This window comes from Arachis hypogaea, chromosome 15, assembly GCF_003086295.3.
Source record: "Arachis hypogaea cultivar Tifrunner chromosome 15, arahy.Tifrunner.gnm2.J5K5, whole genome shotgun sequence".
NCBI lineage: Eukaryota > Viridiplantae > Streptophyta > Magnoliopsida > Fabales > Fabaceae > Arachis > Arachis hypogaea.
Genome location: NC_092050.1, coordinates 80,060,109 through 80,084,621, shown reverse-complemented (window position 1 = coordinate 80,084,621; position 24,513 = coordinate 80,060,109). Strand labels below are relative to the sequence as shown.

At 39.5% G+C, this 24,513-nt stretch overlaps 2 non-coding genes across 2 annotated transcripts; both read left to right on the top strand.

Moving 5' to 3' along the window:
- LOC112752200 (small nucleolar RNA R71) lies at positions 1–108 on the top strand. The gene has a single exon (XR_003176645.1). It is a non-coding gene; the product is annotated as a small nucleolar RNA R71 (small nucleolar RNA).
- Positions 109–21,379: 21,271 nt separating this feature from the next.
- Positions 21,380–21,486, top strand: LOC112752141 (small nucleolar RNA R71). Its single transcript, XR_003176585.1, has one exon. It is a non-coding gene; the product is annotated as a small nucleolar RNA R71 (small nucleolar RNA).
- The last annotated feature ends 3,027 nt before the right edge of the window (positions 21,487–24,513 follow it).

Genomic DNA, 24,513 nt, shown 5'->3' with positions numbered 1-24,513 from the left:
AAGCATGTCAGAAGGACACTTTTTGGTCAATTGTTTGTATCTTTCCCAAGCTTCATAGAGGGATTCACCATCTTTTTGTTTGAAGGTTTGAACATCCACTCTAAGCTTGCTCAGCTTTTGAGGAGGAAAGAACTTGGCTAAGAAAGCCGTGACCAGCTTATCCCAAGAGTTCAGGCTATCTTTAGGTTGAGAGTCCAACCATATTTTAGCTCTGTCTCTTACAGCAAATGGGAAAAGCATGAGCCTGTAGACTTCAGGATCTACTCCATTAGTCTTAACAGTATCACAGATCTGCAAGAATTCAGTTAAGAACTGAAAAGGATCTTCAGATGGAAGTCCATGAAACTTGCACTTCTACTGCATCAGAAAAACTAATTGAGGTTTCAGCTCAAAGTTGTTTGCTCCAATGGCAGGAATGGAGATGCTTCTTCCATGTAAATTGGAATTAGGTGCAGTAAAGTCACCAAGCATTCTCCTTGCATTATTATTATTTTCAGCTGCCATCTTCTTTTCTTGTTTGATAATTTCTGACAGGTGCTTGCTGGTTTGTTGTAATTCAGCTTCTCTTAGTTTCCTCTTCAGAGTCCTTTCAGGTTCTGGATCTGCTTCAACAAGAATATTCTTTATCCTTGCTCCTGCTCATATGACAAAGAAGAGGGCACAGAATAATAATAATAGAGATCCTCTTTTTTTTTTATGTGAGTGAGGGAGAGATGTTAGTAGATGAATAAACAAATAGAAGGAGATGAGAGAGAAGAGAATTTTCGAAAATTATTTTTGAAAAAAGAGTTAGTGATTTTTGAAAATAGTTTTTGAAAAGGGTTAGTAATTTTCGAAAATTAAAATAAAAAATTAAAATAATTGATTAATTAAAAAGAATTTTTGAAAAAGAAGGAGATATTTTCGAAAATTAGAGAGAGAGTTAGTTAGGTAGTTTTGAAAAAGATAAGAAACAAATAAAAAGTTAGTTAGTTAGTTGAAACAAATTTTAAAAATCAATTTTGAAAAGATAAGAAGATAAGAAGTTAGAAAGGATATTTTAAAATCAAATTTTGAAAAAGATAAGATAAGGAGATATTTTTGAAAATATATGATAGAAATTAGTTTTTTTTTTTTTTGAAAAAGATTCGATTTTTAAAATCACAATTAATGACTTGATTCACAAGAAATCACAAGATATGATTCTAGAACTTAAAGTTTGAATCTTTCTTAACAAGCAAGTAACAAACTTGAAATTTTTGAATCAAAACATTAATTGGTGATGTTATTTTCGAAAATAACTAAGAAAAATGAAAAAGATTTGATTTTTGAAAAAGATTTTGAAAAAGATAAGATTTTTAAATTGAAAATTTGATTTGACTCATAAAAACAACTAGATTTTAAAAATTTTTGAAAAAGTCAAATCTAATTTTCGAAATTTATGAGAAGAAAGAGGGAAGGATATTTTTTTGATTTTTGAATTTTTATGACGAGAGAGAAAAACAAGAAAAATGATGCAATGCATGAAAGTTATGGATCAAAACAATGAATGCATGCAAGAATGCTATGAATGTCAAGATGAACACCAAGAACACTATGAAGATCATGATGAACATCAAGAACACATTTTTGAAAAATTTTTAATGCAAAGAAAACATGCAAGACACCAAACTTAGAATTCTTTAATTCTTAGACACTAGGAATTCAAGAATGCATATGAAAAACAAGAAAAGACACAAAACATGCAAATATAAAGATCAAATAAGAAGACTTACCAAGAACAACTTGAAGATCATGAAGAACACTATGAATGCATGATTTTTTTTTTCGAAAAATGCAAGATGCACATGCAATTGACACCAAACTTATAACATGACACATGACTCAAACAAGAAACACAAAAAATATTTTTGATTTTTATGATTTTCTAATTTTTTTGGATTTTTATTTTATATTTTTCGAAAATTATTTAGAAAAGAGAAAAATAAGGATTCAAAATTTTTAATATGAATTCCAGGAATCTTATGCTCTAAAGCTCCAATCAAAGGGTCAGGCATGGCTTAATAGCCAGCCAAGCTTTAGTATGTAACTCAGACATGACACGTCTAACATGCCCTACAGTCGTATTAGACATGGCTTTATAGCCAGCCATGCTTCATGAAACACTAGAATTCATTCTTTAAAAATTCTGAAGAAAATTACATTGTTGAAAACACATTTTTTTTTTCGAAAACAAAGGGAAAATTTTTGAAAGATTTTTTTGAAAAATTTTTGAAAAGAAAACAAAAACAAAATTACCTAATCTGAGCAACAAGATGAACCGTCAGTTGTCCAAACTCAAACAATCCCCAGCAACGGCGCCAAAAACTTGGTGCGCAGAAATTGTGATTACACTTTAATTATGTAAAATTCATCGCTCTTTCTTTCCCTGGTAATGGCGCCAAAAAAAACATGATGCCAATACCATGGTTCACAACTTCGCACAACTAACCAGCAAGTGCACTGGGTCATCCAAGTAATACCTTACGTGAGTAAGGGTCGAATCCCACGGAGATTGTTGGTATGAAGCAAGCTATGGTCACCTTGTAAATCTCAGTCAGGAAGATATAAAATAGTAATGGGGTTTTCAAAATTAATTAATAAAATAAAGATAGAAATACTTATGTAAATCACTGGTGAGAATTTCAGATAAGCGAATAGAGATGCTTTCGTTCCTCTGAACCTCTGCTTTCCTGCTATCTTCATCCAATCAGTCTTACTCCTTTCCATGGCTGGCTTTATGTGATACATCACCATTGTCAATGGCTACTTTCGGTCTTCTCTCGGGAAAATGATCCAAATGCACTGTCACGGCACGGCTAATCGTCTGGAGGCATCACCCTTGTCAATGGCTTCATCTTATCCTCTCAGTGAAAATGGTCAACGCACCCTGTCACGGCACGGCTATTCATCTATCGGTTCTCGATCATGCTGGAATAGGATTTACTATCCTTTTGCGTCTGTCACTACGCCTGGCAATCGCGAGTTTGGAGCTCGTCACAGTCATTCAGTCATTGAATCCTACTCGGAATACCACAGACAAGGTTTAGACCTTCCGGATTCTCTTGAATGCCGCCATCATTCTAGCTTACACCACGAAGATTCCGATTAAGAGATCTAAGAGATACTCATTCAATTCTAATGTAGAACGGAAGTGGTTGTCATGCACGCGTTCATAGGGAATGATGATGATTGTCACGTTTATCACATTCAGGTTGAAGTGCGAATGAATATCTTAGAAGCAAAATAAGATGAATTGAATAGAAAACGGTAGTACTTTGCATTAATCTTTGAGGAACAGCAGAGCTCCACACCTTAATCTATGGAGTGTAGAAACTCTACCGTTAAAAATACATAAGTGAAAGGTCCAGGCATGGCCGAATGGCCAGCCCCTCTGATCTAAGAACCAGGCGTCCAAAGATGTCAAATACAATAGTGAAATATCCTATTTATAATAAACTAGCTACTAGGGATTATAGAAGTAAGTAATTGATGCATAAATCCACTTCCGGGGCCCACTTGGTATGTGCTTGGGCTGAGCTTGAGTGTTGCATGTGTAGATGTCCTTCTTGGACTTGAACGCCAATTTTTGTGCCAGTTTGGGCGTTCAACTCTGGTTTTGGATCCTTTTCTGGCGCTGGACGCCAGATTTGGGCAGAGAGCTGGCGTTGAACGCCAGTTTGCGTCGTCTAAACTTGGCCAAAGTATAGACTATTATATATTGCTGGAAAGCCCTGGATGCTACTTTCCAACGCAATTGGAAGCGCGCCATTTCAAGTTCTGTAGCTCCAGAAAATCCATTTTGAGTGCAGGGAGGTCAGAATCCAACAGCATCAACAGTCCTTCTTCAACCTGTGAATCTGATTTTTGCTCAAGTCCCTCAATTTCAGCCAGAAAATACCTGAAATCATAGAAAAACACACAAATTCATAGTAAAGTCCAGAAATGTGAATTTAACATAAAAACTAATGAAAACATCCCTAAAAGTAACTAGATTCTACTAAAAACATACTAAAAACAATGCCAAAAAGCGTATAACTTATCCGCTCATCACAACACCAAACTTAAATTGTTGCATGTCCCCAAGCAACTGAAAATCAAATAGGATAAAAAGAAGAGAATATACTATAAATTCCAAACTATCAATGAAACATAGCTCCAATCAGATGAGCGGGACTTATAGCTTTTTGCCTCTTGAATAGTTTTGGCATCTCACTCTATCCATTGAGGTTCAGAATGATTGGCTTCTATAGGAACTCAGAGTTCAGATAGTGTTATTGATTCTCCTAGTTCAGTATGATGATTCTTGAACACAGCTTCTTTATGAGTCTTGGTCGTGGCCCTAAGCACCTTGTTTTCCAGTATTACCACCGGATACATAAATGCCACAGACACATAACTGGGTGAACCTTTTCAGATTGTGACTCAGCTTTGCTAAAGTCCCCAATTAGAGGTGTCCAGGGTTCTTAAGCACACTCGTTTTTTTTTGTTTTGGACCATGACTTTAACCGCTCAGTCTCAAGTTTTCACTTGACACCTACACGCCACAAGCACATGGTTAGGGATAGCTTGGTTTAGCCGCTTAGACCAGGATTTTATTCCTTTAGGCCCTCCTATCCACTGATGCTCAAAGCCTTGGGAGCCTTTTTATTTGCCCTTTCCTTTTGGTTTTACGGGGTATTGACTTTTCGCTCTTGCCTCTTGGTTTTAAGAGCTTTGGCTTTTTCTGCTTGCTTTTTCTTTTTCTTTCTATTTTTTTTCGCCCATTTTTTTTTCTGCAAGCTTTGTTCTTTGCTGCTTTTTCTTGCTTCAAGAATCATTTTTATGATTTTTCAGATTATCAAATAACATGTCTCTTAGTCATCATTCTTTCAAGAGCCAACATATTTAACATTCTTAAACAACAACTTCAAAAGACATATGCACTGTTCAAGCATTCATTCAGAAAACAAGAAGCATTGTCACCACATCAATATAATTAAACTAAGTTCAAGGATAAATTCGAAACTCATGTACTTCTTGTTCTTTTGAATTAAAACATTTTTCATTTAAGAGAGGTGATGGATTCACAGGACATTCATAGCTTTAAGACAGAGCTACTAACTACTAATGATCATGTAATGAAGACACAAACATAGATAAGCACTTAACATAGAAAACGAAAAACAGAAGAAATAAGAGCAAGGAATGAATCCACCTTAGTGATGGTGGCGTTTCCTTCTTGAGGAACCAATGATGTCCTTGAGCTCTTCTATGTCTCTTCCTTGTCTTTGTTGCTCCTTCCTCATTGCTTTTTGATCTTCTCTTATTTCATGAAGGATGATGGAGTGCTTTTGATGTTCCACCCTTAGTTGCTTCCAATAATTGTGTGGAAGAAAATGTATCCCCTGAGGTATCTCAGGGATCTCTTGATTTGCAGTCAAATGTTCTACCACTGAGCTATAGACCCTTAATGGAAGCTTTTGTCTTCCCTTTCCTCTTTCTAGAGGTTTCTCTGGCCTTAGGTGCCATCAATGGTTATGGAAAAACAAAAAGCTTATGCTTTTACCACACCAAACTTAGAATGTTGCTCGCCCTCGAGCAAAAGAAGAAAGAATAGAAGAAGAAGAAGATATGGAGGAGATGGAGGGATGTGTGTATTCGGCCATATGGGTGGGATTGGGTGGGAAAGAGATGTTGAATTTTGAAGGTAGGTAGGTGTATGGATGTGAGTGGTAAATGGAAAACAGAAGGGATGATCATGAATGGAAAGAGAGATGATGAGGTAGGTGGGGATCCTGTAGGGTCCACAGATCCTGAGGTGATCCTGTGGGGTCCACAGATCCTGAGGTGTCAAGGCATTTACATCCCTGCACCAATTTAGGCATGTAAAATGCCCTTACACACAACTCTGGGCGTTCAGCATCAGGTTGGTGCCCATTTTGGGCGTTCAACGCCCATTTGTTGCCATTTCTGGCGTTGAACGCCAGAACCATGCTTGTTCTGGGCGTTCAGCGCCAGGATGCTGCCCATTTTGGGCGTTCAGCGCCAGAACCATGCTCTGTTCTGGCATTGAACGCCAGGCAGGTGCTTCCTCCAGGGTGTGATTTTTCTTCAGCTGTTTTTGATTCCGTTTCCAATTTATATATTTATTTTGTTACTCCACATGATCATGAACCTAAGAAAACATGAAAAACAAAAATATAGTTAGATAAATAAACATTGGATTGCCTCCCAATAAGCGCTTCTTTAATGTCAATAGCTTGATAGTGGGCTCTCATGGAGCCTCACAGATGTTCAGAGCATTGTTGAGACTCTCCAACACCAAACTTAGAGTTTGGATATGGGAGTTCAACACCAAACTTAGAGTTTGGTTGTGGCCTCCCAACACCAAACTTAGAGTATGACTGTGGGGGCTTTGTTTGACTCTGCTTTGAGAGAAGCTTTTTATGCTTCCTCTCCATGGATGCAGAGAGAGATCCTTGAGTTGTAAACACAAGGTTGTCCTCATTTATTTGAAGGATCAATTCTCCTCTATCCACATCAATCACAGCTCTTGCTGTGGCTAGGAAAGGTCTTCCTAGGATGATGGATTCATCCTCTTCCTTTCCAGTATCCAAGACTATGAAATCAGCAGGGATGTAAAGGCCTTCAACCTTTACTAACACGTCCTCTACTTGTCCATAAGCCTGTTTTCTTGAATTATCTGCCATCTCTAATGAGATTCTAGCAGCTTTCACCCCATAGATTCCCAGTTTCTCTATTACAGATAGGGGCATGAGGTTTATTCCTGAACCAAGGTCACACAGAGCCTTAAAGATCATGGTGCCTATGGTACAAGGTATTATGAACTTTCCAGGATCCTGTCTCTTCTGAGGCAATGTCAGTTGATCCAGATCACTTAGTTCATTGATGAACAAGGGAGGTTCATCTTCCCAAGTTTCAATACCAAATAATTTGGCATTCCGCTTCATGATTGCACCAAGAAACTTGGCAGTTTGCTCTTCAGTAACATCCTCATTCTCTTCAGAAGAGGAATACTCCTTTGAAATAGATGGCCGCATAGTGATTTTCAATCTGAATGGAGTCATTGACAACCCCCCAGAAGATCGTTCTATCTTTCAGTGTGATGTCATAGATGAAAGTGTGGCTGAATTTCAAAAAGAAGAGTTTGAAGAGAGGCACACTGGACAAGGTCCAAGTGTGGGGACCCTCTTAACTAACAATGAGGACACTTCGCCATTTTCACAAGTCCCAGATAATCCAGAGCCTACCCATGATCGAATGTTAGAATTGAAACCTCTCCCTCCACATCTCAAATATGCTTATCTTGAGGATGAGCAGAAGCTTCCGGTTATTATTGCTAGGGAACTGACTTCTCAATAGGAAGAGCAGTTACTTGATGTACTGAGGAAGCATAAGAAGGCAATTGGGTGGAGTTTGGCAGACATAGTGGGAATTAACCCTCAGGTATGCGAGCACAGAATATTTTTAGAAGAAGGAGCAAGACCTGTCCGTCAACCACAAAGAAGATTGAATCCTACCATCTTGGAAGTTGTCAAAAAGGAAGTGACCAGATTATTGGAAGCCGGTATCATATACCCCATTTCAGACAGTGAATGGGTAAGTCCAGTACAAGTGATGCCCAAGAAATCTGGAGTCACTACAGTGAAGAATGAGCATGGAGAGCTCATAGCAACTAGAGTTCAGAATGCTTGGAGAGTCTGCATTGATTACAGACGTCTCAACCAATCTACCCGTAAGGATCACTACCCACTTCCATTCATTGATCAAATGCTGGATCGCCTGTCAGGTAAATCACATTATTGCTTTTTAGATGGTTACACAGGTTATTTCTAGATTCATATAGCTCCTGAGGATTAGGAAAAGACTACTTTTACATGTCCTTTTGGGACTTATGCTTATAAGAGAATGCCCTTTGGCTTGTGCAATGCACCGGCTACTTTCCAAAGATGCATGATGAGCCTTTTCTCTGATCTTATTGAGGACTGTATGGAAGTTTTTATGGACGATTTTAGCATTTATGGTGATTCTTTTAACCTTTGCTTAGATGGATTATCTAGAGTATTAGATAGATGTGTCGATACAAACCTTGTATTGAATTTCAAAAAATGCCACTTTATGGTAAAGCAAGGGATTGTATTAGGACATGTGGTATCTAATAATGGCATTTCTGTAGACCCAGCAAAAGTGAATGTTATTTCTAGTTTACCTTACCCCTCTTCTGTGAGGGAAGTCCGTTCGTTCCTTGGCCATGCAGGTTTCTACAGGATATTTATTAAGGACTTTAGTAAGGTGGCACTTCCCTTATCCAGATTACTGCAGAAGGACATTGAGTTCGAGTTCAGTGAAGATTGCAAACAAGCATTTGATAAGCTGAAGACTGCTCTAACTCAAGCCCCAATTGTAAGAGGACCCGACTGGAGCCAGCCGTTTGAAATCATGTGCGATGCTTCCAACCATGCAGTAGGAGCAGCGCTGGCTCAGCGTGAAGGTAAGGATCCTTTTGTTATTGCCTATGCGTCTAAGACTTTAGACACTGCCCAGTCCAATTATACTACTACTAAGAAAGAGCTACTTGCTATTGTTTTCACTCTGGATAAATTCCGAGCTTATTTACTTGGTACTAGAGTAGTAGTGTATTCGGACCATGCTGCTCTAAAGTATTTATTAGCTAAAAAGGAATCCAAACCAAGACTTATACGTTGGATACTGTTGTTACAAGAATTTGATTTAGAAATAAAGGACAGGAGTGGTAATCAAAATTTAGTAGCAGACCACTTGAGTCGCCTTGAACATATTAAGGATGATTCTACTCCTATAGATGATAATTTTCCTTTTGACAACCTGCAAGCAGTATCTGAGGTAGTCCCTTGGTACGCACCTGTTGCTAATTATTTAGTTAGCCACACATTTCCTCCACATTTCTTTAAACATCAAAGAGACAAGCTGAAAAGCGAGTCTAAATATTATATATGGGATGACCCATATTTATGGAGATGTGGTGCTGACCAGATAATTAGACAATGTGTACCTCAATCAGAATTCCAGTCCATTTTAGAGGCCTGTCACTCATCTGAGAGTGGAGGACACTTTGGCCCTCAAAGAACAGCTAGAAAGATCTTAGACTACGGATTCTGGTGGCCTACTCTTTTTAGAGATGCTGTTGAGTTTTGTAAATCTTGTCACCCATGCCAGAAATTTGGTAACATATCCAGGAGGGATGAGATGCCTCAACAATATATGCTTTTCTGTGAAATTTTTGATGTATGGGGCATTGACTTTATGGGTCCATTTCCAAATTCTGGTGGATATTTTTATATATTGTTAGCTGTGGATTATGTTTCCAAATGGGTAGAAGCAATTCCTACCCGCACTGATGATGCTAACACTATTGTTTCCTTTGTGAGAAACCATATTATATGCCGCTTTGGATCACCACGAGCGATCATGAGCGATCAAGGCACCCATTTTTGTAACAGGAGACTAACAGCATTGATGAAGAAGCATGGGATAATCCATAAAGTTGCAACAGCTTACCATCCCCAAACTAATGGGCAAGCCAAGGTGTCAAACAGAGAAATTAAGCGTATCTTGCAAAAGATAGTAAAGCCTCATAGAAAAGACTGGAGCACCAGACTACAGGATGCACTATGGGCATATAGAACAGCATACAAGACACCCATTGGGATGAGTCCCTTCCGCTTGGTTTATGGAAAAGCTTGCCATCTCCCAGTTGAAATTGAACACAGAGCCTTCTGGGCAGTTAAGGAGTGCAACATGGGAATTGAGAATGCTGGAGCTGAAAGAAAGTTGCAACTGCAGGAACTGAAGAACCTTCGCCTGGAAGCTTATGAGAACTCCAGAATATACAAGGAAAAGATGAAAGCTGTGCATGATCAAAACATCAAGAAGAGAGAGTTCCAACCTAGAGATTTTGTTCTCCTTTACAAATCTCGACTGAGGCTCATGCCCGGTAAGTTGAGATCAAAATGGGAAGGTCCATACAGAATAGAGAAGGCTGAACCGTACAGAGTTTATCACCTAAGCCATCCTTCAAGCTCTGAACTTATTAAGGTTAATGGACAACGCCTGAAGCTATACCATGGTGAGAAGGTGCAGAAAAATAGGGAGCTTGAGATCTTCCACCTGGAAGATCCCCACATCGCAGTAGATTGAGCTATAGGAACGTCCAACTTACGGACGTAAAAGCAAAGTGCTTGGTGGGAGACAACCCACCGCGGTATGATCGTTCTTTTCTTCACTTTTAGTTTTTCTTCTTTAATAACTCTTCTCTTTATTAGTACTTCCGTGCTCTTTCATATGCATGTTTTTACATGTCTTATTTAAAAAAAAAAAATTTTCGCCGCACGACGCGATCGCACCAGCGACGCGTCCGCGTGGCAGGAGGAGTAAAGAAAAATCAAAATGAATAGAAAGTTACGCAGGAGGAGCGCTGGAATTGTGCCAATGGCACAAATTACCCCACGCGACCGCGTCGCTGACGCGACCGCATCGCTTGGACATCATGACCTCCCACGCGACCGCGTGCCCTCCGCGGCCGCGTGCCCTGCATTTTCGACGTAAAAGGGTGCACAATGCTATATTGTGCGAGAGTGGTGCTGGATTGGTGCTGGAAGCACAATCCTTGTCACGCGACCGCGTCGCCAACGCGGCCGCATCGATTATTCTCTAACGCACACTCACGCGATCGCATGACCCACGTGATCGCGTCACCCAATTTTGGCAATTAAAATGAATCGAACAGAGAGTTGTGCTGGAGCGAGGCTGCACTCGCGCCAGTAGCGCAACATGGGTCACGCGACCACATGACTAACGCGATTGCGTCATCTTACCTGATGCGCACCCACGCGAACGCGTGCCTTCCGCGGCCGCGTCGCATGCTCCGCACTGCTAAACCTCAATTGCCAAATTATCTTATCTTTCTTTCCTCCAAATCCTAAATTTTTCTTTTCCCTCCTTCTTTCTTCTTCCCCCTCCCCCTTCTATCTCACCTTTCACTCTCTCTCTCTCTCTCCCATTAACAAGGTTTTACCTTCTTCTTCCTTCTTCTCTTTTCTATCATTCTTATTATATTATGTATATATTATTATTTCTTTTTCTTTTCTTTTTCTTTTCAAACTTCTATTTTTCTTTATCCTTCTTTTCCCTTTTTACATGGTGTTAGAAATTTTTTAAGTCATTATCCCTCATTATATGCTTGTGACTTGTTACAATTCAATTGACAATTGTTACCTTTAAGGGATTGCTTGCATGTTCAATTTCATACTTTTTATATCTCGTTTAACATGCACGCCATGTGTTTGTGAAAATGCCCATATAGCATTATGCACTTCTCTATGTTACTATACTATTCAATGCTTGCTTTTTACAATTTTCCCTTATTATTTTATTAATTGAATTCAATTGTCAATACAAACGTGATGGTTTGTTACAAAGTAATGCTTCATCTACGCTACTCATGCCTTTGCCTGCATGCCAATAAACCTCTTGCATTCCTTTGTCCTACATGCACTTGTTGTATTTCCATTGATGAGCTTTTCACATGTAATCCGGACCATGTGTTAATGCCATTTATCTTTATCGTGCATTGACTATCACTTACAATACCCTCTCCCTTGCTCTATCTCTTTGAATTTAATTCCCTTTCTCTTCCCTTCTTTCAGGATGGCCACCAAGAAAGGAAAAGAGAAAGCTACTTCCAAACCACCAGCAAGAAGAGGAACTAAAAGAGCATTAGTGGCAGAGCCTTCTTCAACCACAGTCAAGCCCTCGACAAAAAGAGTTAAGAGGATAACAAAGGTTGATGACAAGGAGAAAGCCTTTCCAGCAAAGGACTCTGCGCGATTTCCCAATCGCTACTGTGAGCAGATGTTCCCTATCCTAGCAGAAAGGAACTATAACAATGAATACCTTCTTATCCTCCCATCCAATATTGCCACCTTTGTTGAGCCACAAATTGAGCGAAGACAATGGGGTTTCCTACGGAAACAGCCAAGGCAGGTCAATCTTTCTTGGGTAGTTGAGTTCTACTCCAACTTCTACATACCAACCCTGCAGTCTGTTTATGTCCGGCAGAAACAAGCCCCATCATAGAAGAGGCCATTCAGCAAGTTCTGAGTCTTCCCCCTATTCCTGCAGGAATGGATGCTTTTCAAGAAGCCACTCTTCAGCGCCAGAGATACCAATTTGACTGGGACTCTGTTCTCGGAGTCATTGCATTACCTGGCAGCCGTTAGATCTACGGATACCACCGTACCCTCCCTAAGGGAATCTTGGCTTCCGCACTTACCTTGGAGGCTCGCGTATGGGCACAGATCATGTCCCATTACGTCTTTCTGAGCACTCATGCGTCCTCCGTCACTGCAGACATGGCTGTTCTACTATGGTGCATCCTTACAGACCAACCTCTGAATCTTTCAAGACACATCCAGAATGCTATGGAGCATGTACAAATCGCGGGCAACCTACCTTTTCCTGCCTTAGTCTCAGATCTTGTCTCAGCAGCCGGAGTCTCCTACAGAGCTGGGGACACCAAAGCCATGCTTCCACGGGATGATCAATATACCCCTCACAGTAAATACCTCAGCCTTTTAGCAGCCACTACACGCCAGCCTACTTGGCCAGTTGAAGATATTCCTTCTTCAACACCACAAGCATCTACAACCGAGAAATTGCTCCAGCAGATACTTGAAAAATTGGATCGGCATGAACTGAAAGCTAAGATGAGAGAGCGCCGTAACGAGCGCCGATTCAAACACCTCAAGGAGCTACTCAAGGGAAGCTTCAGAGACTCAGACACCCCGGACTCCACTTCCTGTACTAGCACTGGGAGCCATGACGGCCCCGACGATGGAGATACTACTACCAGCCCACCCCTGTTCCTGACAGATGGCACCGTGGACGGTGCAAAGCCTTAAGTGTGGGGAGGTCGGTCAGTACCTGACTTCCGGAGGTAAATTCTCTTCTCTGGCACCAATAATTAGGATATTTTAGTTAGATTTTCTTTCTTTTATAAAATAGAATAAACTGCATAGGTTAGAATAGTTGCATGCATGTTCTACTTGATTGAAAAGACAATAAGTTTCTTTTAAAAATCTATCTTTGGAACAAAATTTCACTAATTTTTCAAAATTTTTATGATAAATCTGCTTGAGTTGTATTTGGAACATGATGTTTGAGCTAAAGAATACACAACCTGTGAAAGATTTGAGCCTTTATGTATGGTTACATTATTTAACCATAATCATTTTATTCTTGTGTGTTTACTTCTCTATGATTGTAATATATATTTTGTTTTATCTTATATGTCCAATATTTATTATATTTACATGCTTGCACATGATTGAGGCCATTATTTGTTTAAACTCACTTATGCAAATCAAGCCTACCCTTCTCAATTACCTTTGTTAATCACTTTGAGACTTTAAAACCCCATTTGTTCTATATTTTACCACATTACTAACCTTAAACTGAAAAACAATTGCATATCCCAAATTGAATCTTTGGTTAGCTTAAGATAAAATTGTGTATGCTAGTTAAGTATGGGAAATTGTGGGAACAAAAGTTGTTGAGGGAATGTGTCATGAAAATTTAAAGGGAATTTGGATACTTACTCATGTGAAGATATGAGAATGAAAAATCTATGTGCATTAATAAGCTTTATTTATTTAAAAACAAAATCAATAAATAAGGGGACAAAAATTACCCCAATGTTAAATTTAGAATTCAAATATCAATGCACATATGATAGAATCAAAATACAAAGTTGAAACATGAGTATGGGTTGAAAAAGGGAATTATGGGTAGCTAAGCATGGATTTAAAAGTATATAGAATATATGTATATTAGGTGAGAGCTTAGGTTAATTAAAGATTCAATTTACAATGCTCACTTAGCCATATGTATATCCTTACCTGCACCTTGGCCCCATTACAACCCTGAAAAGACCTCATGATGTTTGCATTGGTATATTAACTGTTGTTGATTGGTTAAGAGAAAAACAAAAGTTAGAAAACATGACTAGAGAAAAATAGAGTGATTACCCTATACACTAAAGATTAGAGCGTACATACATTATCAGTGAGGGTTCAATGCTTGGATTTTCATGTTTCTCGCTTTCATAAGCTATCTTCTTGCACTTTTATCGGTTTTATTGTATCATGATAGAATTAGTGGAATTTGATTTGTAACTGTTTTGAAAGGCTTATTTACTTTTGATCAAGTGGACAATAATCATATAGTTGCATTCATTTATATACGTAGGATTGCATTGCATTTCATGAGTTTCTGCATGTTCATACTTATTTCCTTGTCTCCTTCAATTTAGCATGAGGACATGCTAATGTTTAAGTGTGGGGAGGTTGATAAACCACTATTTTATGGTTTATATTGTGTTTAATTGTGTGGTTTTGTCATGATCCTTGCCCACTTATTCATCAATTTAGCATGCATTTAGATTTCCTTCCTATAATCAGTACATGTTTGAAAATTGCTTCCTAGAGACTTTAATTATTTACTTTTAATTCTCCTTTATTCCATTCGATGCCGTGATCTGTGTGTCAAGTGTTTCAGTCCCCATAGGGCATGAATGAGATGGAGATTGGAGAAGAAGCTAGCAAAAATGGAAGGAACACAAGAAATTGAGGAGATAACCAGCGAGAAGTGACGCGGTCGCATGGCTCACGCGACCGCGCGAAGGAGCGCAAATCGCAGTGACGCGGCCGCATGGCTTCCGCGGCCGCGCGGATTGGAAAGCACAGGCGACGCGGTACCGTGGACGACGCGATCGCGTGACATGTGCGATCTGCATAATCTGCAGAATTCGATGGGGGCGATTTTGGGCCTTATTCCGGCCTAGTTTTCGGCCCGGAACAGCAGACTAGAGTCAGAGAATATGCAGAAACAACACAGACATTCATTCAGTAGTTTTAGATCTAGTTTTTCACTCTCTTAGGTTTCTCTCTCTAGTTTTAGGATTTTAATTTTCAATTGATCTTAGAATTGGAACATTGAGAAGAGTTATTTCCTCATCAAGATATCATCATCCTAGTTTATTCTCTTAACTTGGTTCTGATCTTCCATGTTCTTTGTTATGTTCAATTTTGTCATTCAGATACATTTATGATTATTTAATGCAAGGATTATTTCTTTTTAATTCAATTTCAATATCAATAATCATGTCTTCTTTTAATTTCCTTTCATGTGCCATGGATTCTTTATTTACAATGCGTGAGTAGTTCCCTTACTTGATGGGGAGTTGATTAAAAGGAACTCTTGAGTTGGAAGGATTGAAAGAAAATTTGTAATTGGGTTAAATGTTGGATTGCTATCTTGTCACCGACGGCAATCCCTTTGAACTAAGTGGGTTGCAACTTGTGAACAGATCTGGCATTCCCACTTGTTTGACTTTCCTTTACCTAGTAAAGGATAACCAAACAGAACAACCATTAATTATAAATTAATCTTACAATCACACCATCAATGATAGAGATTCCAACCAATCAATTCCCAGTCAAGGCTTTTATTTATATTACTTAAAATTCCTCAATTTAATTCCCAATTTACCTAGCTCAACTTCTTGGAACATCTGATTAATAAAACAGCACACTTTTCTGCAACTCGTTGGGAGACGACCTGGGACTTAAAACTCCCAGTAATTTTAATTTAAACTCTTTGTGACATATTTCTAAATTGATAGGCAGATTTTTGGTGAGTTAAGAACTATACTCGCAACGTAACCATTTTAATAAATTTTTAATTCACAAGCTTCTGCTTCCCATCACCCAGCAACAAGGTCGAGTGTTTGCCATGACTGCTGATGATGCTATGCAATCAGACGCCCTGATCCAAGGTCAGTGTTACGTCAAGAATCGATTTCTAACTGTACTGTATGATTCGGGTGCATCGCATTCCTTTATTTCTTTAAATGTTGCTCGTGAGTTGGGACTAGATTTCTCTGAGTTGAACTTTGATCTGATTGTCCATACAGCTGCATCCCAAAATGCTTTGACTAGTTTAGTGTGCCTGCAAGTACCATTCACTATTAGGAACAGAACGTTTATACATGATCTAATCTGTTTACCTCTATGTGGTTTAGAAGTTATTCTAGGGTTAGATTGGTTATCCAAGTATCATGTTTTCCTTGATTGCTATGAAAGAACTGCTGTTATTCCGTCTGATAAGTTTAGATATTAAACCATTTTTGTCTCATACTTTATATCAGAATTCTGTAAGAGTTGCATTAGACGGGAGTGATTGTGAGGGGGTACGTTCTGTTAGCGGCTAGCTCGAATGATAGTAAACTAAGCTTAGAACGAATCCAAGTGGTGAAGGAAAATAAAAGCAGGTAAATGCAGATGCACGAAAGTACTAAGAAAGAGAAGAGTTATTGAATAGGAAAAACTAAAAATAAAGAAAAGAACGATCATACCATGGTGGGTTGTCTCCCACCTAGCACTTTGCTTTAACGTCCATAAGTTGGACGCTCCACTAGCTCAATCTTCTGCTATGTGGGGATCTTCCAAGAGGAAGATCTCAAGCTCCTTGCTTCTCTGCATCTTCTCGCCATGGTATAGCTTCAGGCGTTGTCCATTAACCTTAATAAGTTCAGAGCTTGAAGGATGGCTTAGGTGATAAACTCCGTACGGTTCGGCCTTCTCTACTCTGTATAGACCTTCCCATCTTGATCTCAACTTGCCTGGCATGAGCCTTAGTCGAAATTTGTAAAGGAGGACTAAATCCCCAGGTTGGAACTCTTTCTTCTTGATGTTTTGGTCATGTACAGCCTTCATCTTTTCCTTGTATATTCTGGAGTTTTCATAAGCTTCTAGGCGAAGGCTCTCCAGTTCCTGCAGTTGCAACTTCCTTTTAGCTCCGACTTTCTCAATTCCCATGTTGCACTCCTTAACTGCTCAAAAGGCTCTGTGTTCTACTTCAACTGGGAGATGACAAGCTTTTCCATAAACCAAGCGGAAAGGACTCATCCCAATGGGTGTCTTGTATGCTGTTCTGTACGCCCAGAGTGCATCTTGTAGCCTGGTGCTCCAGTCTTTTCTATGAGGCTTTACTATCTTTTGCAAGATACGTTTAATTTCTCTGTTGGACACCTCGGCTTGCCCATTAGTTTGGGGATGGTACGCTGTTGCAACTTTATGAATTATCCCATGCTTCTTCATTAATCCTGGCAATCTCCTGTTACAGAAATGGGTGCCTTGATCGCTCACGATTGCTCGTGGTGATCCGAAGCGACATATAATATGGTTTCTCACAATGGAAATAACAGTGTTAGCATCATCAGTGTGGGTAGGAATTGCTTCCACCCATTTGGAAACATAATCCACAGCTAACAATATATAAAAATATCCATTAGAATTTGGAAATGGACCCATGAAGTCAATGCCCCAAACATCAAAAATTTCACAGAAAAGCATAATTTATTGAGGCATCTCATCCCTCCTGGATATATTACCAAATTTCTGGCATGGGAGACAAGATTTACAGAACTCAGCAGCGTCATTAAAAAGGGTAGGCCACCAGAATCCACAGTCTAAGATCTTTCTAGCTGTCCTTTGAAGACCAAAATGTCCTCCATTCTCAGATGAGTGACAGGCCTCTAAAATGGACTGGAATTCTAATTGAGGCACGCAACGTCTAATTACTTGATCAGCGCCACATCTCCATAAATATGGTTCATCCCATATATAATATTTAGACTCGATTTTCAGCTTGTCTCTTTGATGCTTAGAAAAATTTGGAGGAAATGTGCGGCTAACTAAATAATTAGCAACAGGTGCATACCAAGGGACTACCTCAGATACTGCTTGCAGGTTATCAAAAGGAAAATTATCATCTATAGGAGTAGAATCATCCTTAACATGCTCAAGGTGACTCAAGTGGTCTGCCACTAAATTCTAATTACCACTCCTATCCTTTATTTCTAAATTAAATTCTTGTAACAGCAGTATCCAACGTATGAGTCTTGGTTTGATTCCTTTTTAGCTAATAAATACTTTAAAGCTGCATGGTCCGAATACACTACTACTCTAGTACCAAGTAAATAAGCTCAAAATTTATCCAGAGCAAAAACAGTAGCAAGAAGCTCTTTCTCAGTAGTAGTATAATTGGACTGGGCAGTGTCTAAAGTCTTAGACGCATAAGCAATAACGAAAGGATCCTCACCTTCACGCTGAGCCAGCGCTGCTCCTACTGCATGGTTGGAAGCATCGCACATGATTTCAAATGGCTGGCTCCAGTCCGGTTCTCTCACAATTGGAGCTTGAGTCAGAGCAGTCTTTAGCTTATCAAACGCTTGTTTGCAATCCTCACTGAACTCGAACTCAATATCCTTCTGCAGTAATCTGGATAAGGGAAGTGCGACTTTACTAAAGTCCATAATAAATCTCCTGTAAAAACCTGCATGGCCAAGGAACAAACGGACTTCCCTCACAAAAGAGGGGTAAGGTAAACTAGAAATAACATTTACCTTTGCTGGGTCTACAGAAATGCCATTATTGGATACCACTTGTCCTAATATAATTCCTTGTTTTACCATAAAATGACATTTTTCGAAATTTAATACAAGGTTTGTATTAACATATCTATCTAATACTCTAGATAATCCATCTAAGCAAAGGCTAAAAGAATCACCATAAACGCTAAAATCATCCATAAAAACTTTCATACACTCCTCAATAAGATTAGAGAAAAGACTCATCATGCACCTTTGGAAAGTAGCTGGTGCATTGCACAAGCCAAAGGGCATTCTCTTATAAGCATAAGTCCCAAAAGGACATGTAAAAGTAGTCTTTTCCTGATCCTCAGGAGCTATATGGATCTGGAAATAACTTGTGTAACCATCTAAAAAGCAATAATGTGATTTACCTGACAGGAGATCCAGCATTTGATCAATAAATGGAAGTGGATAGTGATCCTTACGGGTAGCTTGGTTGAGACGCCTGTAATCAATGCAGACTCTCCAAGCATTCTGAACTCTAGTTGCTATGAGCTCTCCATGCTCATTCTTCACTGTAGTGACTCCAGACTTCTTGGGCACCACTTGTACTGGGCTTACCCATTCACTGTCTAAAATGGGATATATGATACCGGCTTCCAATAGTCTGGTCACTTCCTTTTTGACAACTTCCAAGATGGTGGGATTCAATCTTCTTTGGGGTTGACGGACAGGTCTTGCTTCCTCTTCTAAAAATATTCTGTGCTCACATACTTGAGGGTTGATGCCTACTATGTCTGCCAAGCTCCACCCAATTGCCTTCTTATGCTTCCTCAGCACATCAAGTAACTGCTCTTCTTGTTGAGAAGTAAGTTCTCTTGCAATGATAACTGGAAACCTCTGCTCATCTTTAAGATAAGCATATTTGAGATGTGGAGGGAGGGGTTTCAATTCTAACTTTTGATCATGGGCAGGCTCTGGATTATCTGGAGCTTGTGAAAATGACGAAGTGCCCTCATTGTCAGTTAAGAGGGTCCCCACACTTGGATCTTGTCCAATGTGCTTCTCTTCGAACTCTTCCTTGTGAACTTCAGCTACACTTTCATCTATGACATCACACTGAAAGATGGAATGATCTTCTGGGGGTTTGTCAATGACTCCATTCAGATTGAAGATTACTATGCGGCCATCTATTTCAAAGGAGTGTGTTCCTGAAAAGGCATCCAATTTGAATTTTGATGTCTTCAGGAATGGTCTCCCAAGTAGGATTAATGATGGCTTATCTGAATCATTATGGGGCATCTCTAAGATATAAAAATCAGTGGGAAATGTAAGTCCTTTAATGTTCACCAAAACATCTTCAGCAACTCCAGCCACTGTAATAATGCTTTTATCTGCTAACACAAAACAAGCTGCCGACCTTTTTAAGGGAGGGAGCCTCAAAATATCATATATAGACAAAGGCATTATACTGACACATGCTCCTAAATCACACATGCAATCATAAATTACTACACCACCAATAGTACAGCTAACTATACAAGGACCTGGATCACTACATTTTTCAGGTAATCCTCCCATTAAAGCAGATATATAACTACCTAAAGGAATAGTTTCTAATTCATTAATTTTGTCTTTATGGATACATAAGTCTTTTAGAAACTTTGCATATTTAGGTACCTGCTGAATAACATCAAAAAGAGGAACAGTTACCTCAACCTTTTTGAATATTTCTACCATTTTGGGGTCGGGTTCCAGCTGCTTCCTGGGCTTCCTTGCAAGTTGTGGAAATGGAATTGGAGTAGTGTTCTCTGTGGTGTCTGCGCCTTTTGGTGCTTCCTCCTGTGGTTGAGCTATTTCTTCTTCAGCTATGTCCTGTATGTCCTCTTCCTCTTCAACAACTTCTATTTCTATTACCTCTTCAGCTGAGGTGTGTTCTGGTGGGCTTGGTTCCTCCTGATTCCTCTCCTGCAGTGTGGTTCCAGACCTTAGGGTGATGGCAGTAATGCCTCCCTTTGGATTGGGTAATGGTTGAGAGGGGATTCCAGTGGAGCTTGAAGGTTGGTTACTAGAATTTTGTGTTGATCCAATCTGTGACATAAGAGCTTGCAAAGTAGAGGTGAGACCATTCAGACTGGCATTAATACTATTCATGTTATTTTCCATGGTCTGTTGTCTTCGCTCAAAAGATTGTAGTAGCTCTTCATTAGGAGAGAAAGAAGAATGAGTAAATTGAGATGTCTGCTGTTGATTGTTCTGTGGTCCTTGATTTGCCTCAGGTGAGGTGCTCTATAAGGTTGATTCTACTGCCTGTTGTTGTTAATATTCCACCTCTGATTTCCCTGATTATCTCTGCCTCCTCTGTTATTGTTGTCCCTCCAATTCTGGTTAGAATTGTCCTGCCATCCATGGTTATTATTTTCACTTTGATTGTACCCTTGGTTGGGGCGGTCATAGAAGTTATGAGTGGATGCCACCATGTTGTCTTCTTATTGGAGCTGCGGGTATTCATTAGTGTAATGGCTATAATCAGCACAGATTCTGCAAATTCTTTGTGGGACTAGTTGTTGGTTTTGCTGTGGCGGAGGAGGTTGAGCTTGCTGAGCTTGTTGTTGATTCAATTGCATCTGCTTCAGCAAGTTGGTCATCTCACATATACTCTGAGCTAGAGCAGCAGTCTCTCTGTTAGAGGATACTTCTGCAACGGCTTTTGAACGGCCTTGCTTTTGCCTGTGATTCCTAGTAGATTCAGCTAAATCACTGATCAATTGCCAAGCCTCATCAGTGGTCTTGTACTTCTTCATAGACCCATTGCTAGCACTTTCCAATGTGGTCTTATCTTGGGGCCTCATGCCCTGTGTGACATAGCTAAGCAACACTATCTTGTCAATCCTGTGGTGGGGGCATGCTTCTAGAAGATTATTGAAACGCTCCCAGTATTCAAAGAGAGTTTCATTGTCATCCTGAACAATTGTGGAAATACCCTTCCTCAGTTTATCAGTAACTTCAGATGGAAAGAATTTCTCCAAAAACTCCCTTCTGAGTGTATCCCAGTTGGATACATTTGCCAGAGGTTGAGTGTAGTACCACTCTCTTGCTTTTCCCTCGAGAGAAATCGGGAAAGCTTTCAGCAAAATTGAAGTTTCATCAGTACCATCACGCCTGACAGTAGAACAGGCTGCCTGGAAATCTCTCAAGTGCTTGATAGGCTCTTGAGCAGGTAGGCCATAAAACTTGGGCATCAAGTTTAGCAGTGCGGTCTTTATTTCAAAATATGTAAACACCGCTGGATGATGCGCTTGAAACGGCTGCATTGTAAAATCAGGGGTTCCTTCCTCCTGGATGGTAACTCTCCTAGCTGCCATGTCTTCTGCACGTAAAACAACCGAATCAGTAGAACGGGGGCTGGTTTCTTCCTCAAGTTTACTCTTAGATCCGCCCTCAGAGCGGACTAACCGACGCTGTTCTCGCCTTATTCGTGAAATAGTCCTTTCAATTTTAGGATCGAATATTAGCAAGCACGGATCAGGAAGTGAACGCGTCATTTGATGGAAGAAACATGCAGCTCATAGTAACAAAATAAAATAAAATGTAAATAAATAAATTCTAATTAATAACTTTAGCACTCTATTGCAACTCCCCGGCAACGGCGCCAAAAATTGATGAGGGGCAGAAGTTGGTGAATAAAAAATTATTAAAATAGTTACGTTGCAAGTATAGTTCTTAACTCACCAAAAATCTGCCTATCAATTTAGAAATATGTCACAGAGAGTTTAAATTAAAAATTACTGGGAGTTTAAGTCCCAGGTCGTCTCCCAACGAGTTGCAGAAAAGTGTGCTATTTTATTAATCAGATGTTCCAAGAAGTTGAGTTAAGTAGAGGGAAAATTAAAAAGAGAAAATTTAAATAATATGAATAAAAACCTTGACTGGGAGTTTATTAGCTAGAATTTCTATTATTGATGGAATGATCTCAAGGTTAATTTATAATTAATGGTTGTTTTGTTTAGTTATCCTTTACCAGGTAAAGGAAAGTCAAACAAGTTGGAATGCTAGATCTATTCACGAGTTGCAACCCACTTAGTTCAAAGGGATTGTTATTAGTGATTAGATAACAATTCAACAGTTAACCCAATTACAATTTTTCTTTCAATCCTTCCAACTCAAAAGTTCCTTTCAATCAACTCCCCATCAAATGAGGGAACTACTCACTCATTGCAAATAATAAATCCATAACACATGAAAGGGAATTAAAAGAAGACATGATTATTGGAATGGAGAAATAAATTAAAATGGAAGAAATAATCCTTGTATCAAATAATCATGAAAGTATTCAAATGACAAAATTGAACAAAGAAAAGAACATGGAAGAATAAAACCAAGTTAAGAGAACGAACTAGAATGACGAGGTCTTGATGAGGAAAAATAACTCTTCTTAATGTTCCAATGCTAAGATCAATTCCCAAAATTAAAATTCTAAAACCTAGAGAGAAAAACCTAGAGGAGGAAAAACTAGCTCTAAAACTGTCAACTGTGTAGAATTAATGTTGTTGTTTGTTTCTGCATATTCTCTGGCTCTAGTCTGCTATTCCGGGCCAAAAACTAGGTCAAAATAAGGTCCAAAATCGCCCCCAGCGAAGTTTGCAGATTATGCAGATCGCACAAGTCACGCGATCGCGTCATCCATGCGGACGCGTCATTCGCGCTTTTCCTTGCCACGCGTTCGCGTCGTCCACGCTACCGCGTCGCCTGAGCTTTTCCAATCCGCGCGGCCGCGTGAGCCATGCGGCCGTGTCACTGCGATTCGCTCTCCTTCGCGCGGTCGCGTGAGCCATGCGACCGTGTCACTTCTCGCTGGTTATCTCCTCAAATTCTTGTGTTCCTTCCATTTTTGCTAGCTTCCTTTCCAATCTCCAACTCATTCATGCCCTATAAAGTCTGAAACACTCAACACACAGATCACGGCATCGAATGAAATAAAGGAGAATTAAAAATACATAATTAAAGTCTCTAGGAAGCAGTTTTCAAACATGTTTTAAATTCAGGAAGGGATTATAATTTCATGCTAATTTAATGAATAAGTGGGTAAGGATCATGATAAAACCACACAATTAAACACAATATAAACCATAAAATAGTGGTTTATCACTCTGCAAATGAAATCTTTATTTCAAGAGTCCTCAGATATTTTGCAAAGCGAGCAAATTGCTTATCCTGCTCCTCTTGGCAGAGTTTTTGAGGATAAGGCATCTTGGCTTTGTATTCCTCAACCTTGGTTGCTGCAGATTTATTTCCTACCGAGGTGGTTGGGGAAGCTGATGAGCGGATAATTTATACGCTTTTTGGCATTGTTTTTAGTATATTTTTAGTAGGATCTAGTTACTTTTAGGGATGTTTTCATTAGTTTTTATGTTAAATTCACATTTCTGGACTTTACTATGAGTTTGTGTATTTTTCTGTGATTTCAGGTATTTTCTGGCTGAAATTGAGGGACTTGAGCAGAAATCAGATTCAGAGGTTGAAGAAGGACTGCTGATGCTGTTGGATTCTGACCTCCCTGCACTCAAAGTGGATTTTCTGGAGCTACAGAACTCGAAATGGCGCTCTTCCAATTGCGTTGGAAAGTAGACATCCAGGGCTTTCTAGCAATATATAATAGTCCATACTTTGGCCAAGAATAGACGACTTAAACTGGCGTTCAACGCCAGCTCTCTGCCCAAATCTGGCGTCCAGCGCCAGAAAAGGAGCCAAAACCAGAGTTGAACGCCCAAACTGGCACAAAAGCTGGCGTTCAACTCCAAGAAGGATCTCTACACGTGCAACACTCAAGCTCAGCCCAAACACATACCAAGTGGGCCCAGGAAGTGGATTTATGCAACAATTACTTACTCATGTGAACCCTAGTAGCTAGTTTATTATAAATAGGACCTTTTACTATTGTATTAGGTATTTTTTGATCACCTTAGGATCTTAGGAACATCTGGGAACGCATAGTTCTTAGACCATGGGGGCTGGCCTCTCGG